Below are 8,775 nucleotides of genomic sequence, written 5' to 3'. Positions count from 1 at the left end.
GCAATCTTTTCGTCTTTAAACGGTCGGAAAAGAGCTGAAAGCAGACCTCCATTTTTATTTTCTTTAACGAGTCAAAAAGGGAAAATAATCGGCAATCTTTTCATATTTTACGAGTCAGAAAAGAGCTTAAAGGTGACTCATCCTGGAGGAACGAGTGGTATAAAGGGCAGCAACTAGTTCCGTCAATGGTGGAACTGCTCAAAACATGTAATGGTCAAGACGCTGGCTAATAAAACCACTCATTACTGCGGTTCCTCAAGAAAGGAAAAACAACCAAGTGAGAGCATATGATCGGCCAAAGAGATGGTAGCAATGGAATGAAACAACCAAGGCTCATCTAGCAGAATTTAGCGGATAAACGACAATCACAAGATGTGAAATGGGTATGGGTTCATTTTTACACAAGCTTGAACCATGGAGAACTCTTCTTGGATTCGGTTTCATGTTTACACAAGCTTGAAACGAAAAACTATGCTTGTTATAAGTTCGCATGCCCCCAGCATAATGACACAAAATGAGGTACATGCCCCCCAAGCTTCATTGCATTCAACAAAGTGGATGGAATGAAGGTTCACTCTCGAGATCTATGAAAGGCTCGACTGGTATTTTACGAGATCTTAATCAAAGACTCGATTTGAAAAGGGAGTTGTTTCATTTTTTAATGAGGTTGACACAGTGAAAGAACAATCCTCATAACCCTTGTTTCATTTTTTAACGAGCTTGACACAAGACAAGGAACTGTGCTCCAGACCCAGTTTCATTTTTTAAGGAGCTTGACATAGGAAAGCGAACTATGCTCCGGACGAACTTCATCATAATTAACAAGAAGTTGTCATGTCCAAGAATGGTACTCCCGGTGGAAGGACAACATCTCGGAAGTCAGGACCCAATGCCCCCAGGACACTATGCATGACGGCATCATTATCGGATACAGACACGGGATAAGTAGCCACGTAGTTGACCTGCGATGGGGCAGACACAACCGGTGGGTAAAAACCAGGAAGGGGTGGCAGCTGCGCAGGAGGCACCGGGGGACTAAAGAACGATAATTGATCTATAGTCATGATTTTTCCGTTGTGTGGAAAGCAAACCACATGGAAAAGCGAAGAAACAAGGGCCCCCATGGCATAAACATAGTCACGGCCAAGGAGAAGACTGAAATCTAAAGCACCTTGGACAACCAGCATGTCCATATAGACGGTTTTGCCTCCCAAAGTAATAGGAAATTTTGGGAGGACCCCTAGAGGTTGACTGGTTCCCCCGTCAAATGCTAACAGATTCTGTGCGACCGGCCCAAGTGGCGGGGAACCTAAAGCGACCGGCCCTTTCTTCTTACCACTACTCGTTGATAGGGTGGCATTGTCATGAGCTTCAGAGGACGATGAGGGACGAGCGGGATCGCGAGACCATACTTCTAAGATCCTAGGAATACCAGGACAATCACGAAGAAGGTGGTCATCCTTGCACAATCTATAAGGAAATTTGACCTTCCGCCGAGGAGCAAAAGGTGGCTCGACTTGAGTTGTACTCTTAACCTCTCGCTTAGGAGACTTCTTCTTCTTCATCTTCTTCATCTTCTTCTTAGCCACCTGGTTACTTGAATCCAGACTTTCACCAGGTGAAGTAGAAGATGAGGACGCATAAACAGGCGAAGAAGGGGAGAGGTCCACCTTAGAATCAACATGATGTTGTTCGGGTGGAGGAACTGATTGACCAGCAGTTGAGACGGTAGGGACCAGAGAGGTTGAGAACAACCAAACAGGCAACCCAACAGTTAACCCAGGAAGGGACAACGTTGCCATGTAAGGAGCGCCAACATTTCCAAAAGGAGCGAAGTGACCAGGGTTCCCGTCAGAGGGGATCCCTGGGTTGGTGAACCCCGGAAAAGTTGCCATCGAAAAAGAAACCTACTCAAGCTAATGCAAACAAGATCTAACTGGGTAGATGTGACTCGTGGCCGAATAAATTTTAAGACGCAAGGACATAACTTGACCTTTTCATTTTTTAAGAGTCAAGAAAAGGACAAAAAGATGACTCTAGTCGCCTTCGAATGTTTAATGAGCCCGAAGTGACAAATGCTCAGATGGACCTTTCCTTTTAGAGAGTCCGAAAAGGAACGAAAGTGACTACTCTGGAGAGCTAGGCAAAAAGGTTTACCAAACAAATCCGTAAAACTGCATATACACCTTGGCAGTCATATGAAAACCAAGGACTTTCCGTACGGCAGTCAATCTTCCCAAATGTTGTGTTCGATGTGTTACGGCTTGTAAGGCGGCAGACACGGCTTCCTATGGATAAAGGATGATAACCTAGTGGGGTCTCCCCATATACTCGACGGTACGTGGGAGCTCAAGTCCGTACTAGACCACAATTGAGTCACAAAAGGAGGAATCACCCAACCTTGAGTGGAAACAAAAGTGACTAGGTTTAACGACGCCGGAGCACGTCTCTAGCCTAGACCTCTAAAAAGTGTGCGTTATGTTCCAATGCGGTGTTAGATTCATTCAGTTCATTTTAAAGTTGATCTTGGATTATGTTTCAGTTTTCAGGCCCTACCGTATGTAATTTCTCAAAATTCCTTACATGCAAACTATATACCAAAATATGTCATTTCATTCGATGAATGCTAGTTACGAGAGGGTTTGAGAGCTTTCACGCAAACGAAATGATCACAAAACAACAAAGAACTTCCCTAATGTAGCTAATGGAAATTAACAAACTTTTCTTTAAGATCACTAATCACTAATCAAAATGAAAAGTTCTAATTCTCATTAACTAATACAAAGCAAAAGAGATTTTTTCTTTTGTTGATGGCAAAACGCGCTAAACAACTTTGAGAAATGATGACAAACAAATTATATTCATTCAGTTCCCTAAATCACAAATCAAAACTCCAAAGAACCAGAAAGATCCCAAAGACACCAATGAGCCGTGTAATCTAGGCTCAAAGTGAGACGAAGCGAAATTCAAGCGAAGACAAAGCAAGTCACCCAAATGACACAACAAAATGATTTGCAACCACCAAACAAGTGCAAGGGAGTAATCAAAGAATCGACTGGACCACTAGAAGATCAAAGCACCTGAGGAAGGCTCGACACACAAAGCCACTAGATGCCCTAGGGCTAGAAATGTGAAATCGATGGAAAAAAGCAAACACCCAAAGGGTAACGATCGAAGCCAGTCAAATCACACTCCAACACACTCAAGTAGTCTAAAAAAGGTACCTAGAACAAAAACCAAGCTCAGGAGGCTCAAAACCAACCAAACTTCAAAAGTTCCCAGGCCTGGCGTGACTGTCAGGCCAAAAAGAGCGCCATTCAGGGATTGGCGCGGGTTGTCAATGTGCAACATGCGCCAACTGGCGCGACTGTAACGCTATAAAACAGCGCCAGCCGAGTTTGCTATGGAAAAATAAAAACAAATGAGCCAAAGCTAAGTCAACAGTACCTAGGTACACCAAGGGGCAAGAAGCAATACAGGAATTTAACCCAGAAAGCTAAACAAGTAGGAGAACCCAAGAAACAACCAAGAAACAAGGCAAGTTCCAAGCCGTTCAGCTTGTAAACCAAACCGGAGATGGACTGAAGTGGCATTGATCTACTTTGCTAATGGAGTTGCCAAATTGTTGTGGAGGTAAATCCCCTCTGCGGACAGAGGCGATCCCTACTAGCCTAAATGGGGTCTAGCAACAATCAAACAACGCTAACACGCAGGTTCCTAAGTGAAAATCAAAGACCAATGATGAGGGCCTACCTGGATTCCAACGCTAATATTTGTTGAAGAGTCGTCGCTCCTGTTCCTTTGCTCCGGCTGGTCACAATCCCCATGATCCTCGTGAACGGACACCTGCACATGCAAAGAACAACACAAATACAAGCATAAAATCCAATAGATGCAACTATATATCAGTCAGAAAGGATATAACTCAATCATCATTACAAAGACAATAAGAGTGGAACCATAATGATAGTCGTCTATTATTGATAAACAACAAAGAAGAATACAACCATAGTTCTGACGTCAAATCCTCCTTTGGTTGGGTGATCAGCAGCACATGCCTTGCAAAGCTTGTTGGGAATGGGGAACAAGCCTCTCTCTCCTTGGTTACTTGGATAAGAATCTCCTCACTTAAGATTTAGCCTCATGGGAATGAATAAGACCCCTTGTAGCATGAACTTGGCAATTCTCAGACTTTGAGACTTAGAATTTGGAACTTGGAGACTCTCTATCACTATCACTCCCACTAGCTTGTCAAAGGCAAAAGAACAAGCTTTTATAGATAGAGGGGAAGGAGATAAGATCAACCATAATATCCATGGGATTGGCTTTATCACTAAGAAGCTTCCATGAAAGGTGGCAAACCACTTCCCTCCTGTGGAGATTCGAAGCCAAACCATCCTACCTCAACATAGATTTAGTTGATGAATGGGTTAGGGAGAACCTTCGCAAGTTGGTTTGTTAAAATCTTTACCCAACTCAGTTGGCGCGACTGCGACTCTGAGACAGAGCGTCAACTGGCGCGCCCTCTTTAGAGGATTTCCCCCATTGGCACGAGTAGTACACTGTGGAACCGCGCCAATGGAAAAATAGGTCTTTTTATGGGTATTCTACAAAAGGTCTCTTCAGGGCATATGAAGTACATACTTAGGGGAATATAATGCAAGTGTTTTCAGGTTATGTCACTTCTCACAGGTCCCGGAATAAGTCCTCCAATGTGCGGGAGAAGGGGTAACAGGGAAGGTGACAAATTACTGTGTAACAGTCCTAACCCAGCCTAACTACATTGGGGGTACTTAGGAGTTAGCCAAGTTAAGTACGAGGCCAACTTTGTCGAATAAGGCCCATTAATAGTTGGTGGGTAGCTACTTAATGTAAAAGGATCATGCTTATCAAATACGAGACACTAGGTGGTTGGAACTCATTAATGATGGGACCACAAGTAGTTATGCTTTTGTTATTAAGGATATATTGATAGTGTTGGAATGCTTTCTTGAATTGTGATTGTAATTGGAGGTCTGCTCATAATAGATTATCTACTCGAATAGGCCCATGAACATCACTCTCTCTTCTCGGAGTCATCAATACAAGGGTTATTTTTTATAGTTGTAATCTCCTTATCACTTGTATATGCCATTTTTCATTTATATTTCTATAAACAACTTGTTCATCAATTGTCGGGAACGTGTTATATTCTTTCCACAACTAGTCCTAGGCGTTGTTACGTTGGGTTGGACGCAACGAGGGGGTTGCAACGGGGGTGACAAACCCCCCTGATCCCCTTTGCACAAGGTCCAAGACAGTGCCTCGGGAATATTTCTTTACGCGGATCCAAGGATGGTGGGCGGACCTACCCATGGATTTGTGCATGGCTTTTTGTGCATGATGGTTTTGCCCATTGTATTTTTTAGACCCAGTTAAGGGAACTGCGATTATGTTCTAATCTAGGATTAATGGATTCGGTTTTATGAATGCTTCAGAATGTATATAATGTATTGTAACATTGAAAAAAATATAATGAAAAATCAATCTAGTTTTTTGGTTTCCAGGAGAAAATCTCAGTGCATATTTTATGTTCTCTTCATTGTATATTTTTTCTAATTTTAAGAATCTATTTGTAGGTAATTTATGTACATGGTAAAAACCTACACTAATCAATTTCAAGGGTTAATGATTATTACATGCACATTGGTTTAAATCAACAATTTCAATAGGGATATCATCCACGAATATGGGGATGCATCCGTTTGATCTTCCAACGAGGTTGTACCCATACATGTATGTATGTATATAATATTGTCGACAAATTGAAGGGATAACCTCTCTCTCTCTCTCTCTGCACACACACAAACACACACATATAGCCCCAGTTATTTTTTACTAGCCATTTCTAACATACATGTTTTTTTGGTCTATTAGTGAACTTATCCTTTATATAATTACTTAATAAACGTACAATTAAAATGAATTTACATTATTATCACTAGTAATAACAAATACCAATAATTATATTTAATATTTGATATTTTAATAAAAAGTTCAATATTGTTTTATTTGCCTTGTTTTAGTTGCGAGGTATGATATATGTCCTCATTTATTTGTATATAATTACTTAATAAACATAAAATTATGATAATAATAAATATGTATGTATTTATATCATTATAAATAATAAATAATAAATATTGTATCAAAATAAACCTATAATATTATTATTAATAACTGAATTTTTAAATATATATTTGTAAGAAAAAATTAAAATCAAATTACATCAATTATTTATTGAAATAAATAACAAAAAGAGCTTATTAACTATGTAATTATTTAATACAATCTAGAAAAAACTAGTTAATAATTATAATCAATAAATAATCAACCCATAGAATTTATGGTTCGTGTTCTACAGGCTTCCGTGACAATTAGGGTTTTGGCACCACCGGCCCTTTGTTGCGCAGATCTTCCCGCAGACCTCTGTTGAATGACGAACTCCTCGAAACTTACGGTGACATCAGTCTCTCTTGACAGAATGGCAGCTAGATCTGCAATTTCTTCCCCTTAGGCAACACAGGCCAAGGAGAAGTCAGTACTCTTGAAGGAATGGTAGCTTGTTCTGATAACTCTTCTTCCAAGGCTGCTCATGCTAAGGTTTCTTACAGTGCCATGTTGAAAGTTGGATTTGTTCTCCCGATAGTTTAAGAAGCTCATATCGTTGATGTTCCCTTGGGGGATGAAGCCTTCAATTGTGCAAAATATTTCTTAGAATAAGGTTTGGTCTATAGGTTAAATGGGTTTTGGCTGTGACTGGTTGATCTCCATAACTGGATTTTTGATTCATGGAAACCTCTATTATCTAATGATCTAGATATTTTCCCTCTGGCTCGGGGTTTTTGCTGTTGTTATCTTTGATAATGTCGAGCATAAGAACACTATTTGGGATTCCAGAACCTGGTTCTGGGGTAGTGTTGGCCTCTCTTTGATTACAACGACAATCTCCTCGACTCCAGTTTGGGTAAGGCTCCTGAACCTTCCCCTACAGCTTTGAAATCTCCCTTCGTTAACTTTTATTGGAAATGCAGTAAGGAAATTTTATTGCAGTAGTTCAGAAACTAAGCATTTCCTTAAGACCCATGCTCAAATATCCATGGAGATGGATTTTAATAAAGTTTTTTCTTTTGAGATAAATCCGGTGGCTCCAAATTACGTAAGGGTTCAGGAGCTTGACTATGAAAATGTTTCATTCCAATGTTGAGTGTTATGAAACATGACATGTAATCAAGAATTTCCCCAAGCGAGTGCAGAATAATAGAGATCGAAAAAATAGTCGGAGGCCCAAATGTTGGGAAGCTACTCAGATAAAGAAGTACATTGTATACATGGAAGAAGAGACCTTGGACAAGGAGGAAGCAAAAGAAAACCAGAAAGAAGTACATGTCAAAGAGGAATCACCAAAGGAAGCACAAGGCTGTCAGGAAGAAACACATGTCATAGAAGATCCACCAAATTAAGAAACATAGGAAGAACAAGCCCAACAAACCCTTGTGAATTCTGAATCATTCACTGATCTCTTTGGAAGCAAGACTGGAAATGAAATTCCTTCGACTGATTAGGCATATGGAAAAAGTGATAAATACAACAAAGACCACACTCATAAGAGCAACTCGAATCCACTAGAAAAAATGGGATGGTTTCAAGTTGAGAAAAATGGCAAAAATGTCTCGACAGGGAAAACGAGAAGTCAGTCAAAGTCAAATCGATAAGAAGTAAAATATGGAAAGCAAATGTATTTGGATCTTGGGAATATTTGGGAAAATTTATAGTTGGAAAGGGAATGAATTTTCTGTATTATGGAATTCTCGCTTGAGGGTATGGATTGAGTCACCATGCTTAATACCAAACCCACAACGGATATTGGCGACTTAGAAGAAATGTAACAATTTTGGGTTGGATCCCAACCTTCCTTTTTGATAAAACTCTCGTATCTGTTTCATTAACAAAAATAGCAATAACTAAAATCAATAATTATCATAGTTAAAATAAAGTAAATAATATATACATTCATAATATATGCCTACAAGTAACTTATGCCACTGAGCCATATAAAGAAGGTACTGTAGACTCATAATCTCTCATTTGATAGTTGTGGGAGCTCGTGTTTATTCAACTTGAGTAATTCCAATCACCCTATTACATCATTTTCTGCCCTTATTGTGTGAGTAGACTTGTATAGTTATTGGTGGGGGGTAGGTTCATCCAGAGGAACTCAAGGGTGAGTGACAACTCCCACTCACAGATGTGAGTGAAGGAACATCCCTTATCTTGATTATAATAGTATCCATAAGAGAGACAGAGGTTGAAAAGATAACAACGATGTCCCCAACCTTCACTACACCATTAGACAAGCAGTTAAACTAGACAATTCTACCTACGGGTTGAAAGATGCCCCGCTTGAAGGACCTTTATGGCAACGATTATATATAGTTATAACATCTCGTATTGGTTTCTTTTTGAAAGAGACCTAATTACTACACTCACATTTATCGCCTAACTTTATAGATTATGTAGGAGTGGAAATATTCTCATCTTATAATTTATGGATTTCTTACCTGTGTTGCAGTTTAAAGCGGTGGTTGTATGGCTTATTGTTCCATCTTTTGTTGGAAGCATGCGAGCTATGTGATTAATACGAGGCAATGTTATCCTTTGATATGACACAAAGTCATTAAATTTATTGCATCGTGCAAAGTGTTTTGCACGATATTTTAATGTAGCCTTCATACA

This window comes from Pinus tabuliformis, chromosome 1_2 (genome assembly GCF_031772625.1).
Source record: "Pinus tabuliformis cultivar Carrire ecotype Pingquan chromosome 1_2, CPIR1, whole genome shotgun sequence".
Lineage (NCBI taxonomy): Eukaryota > Viridiplantae > Streptophyta > Pinopsida > Pinales > Pinaceae > Pinus > Pinus tabuliformis.
Note: the sequence above shows the minus strand (reverse complement) of the source record.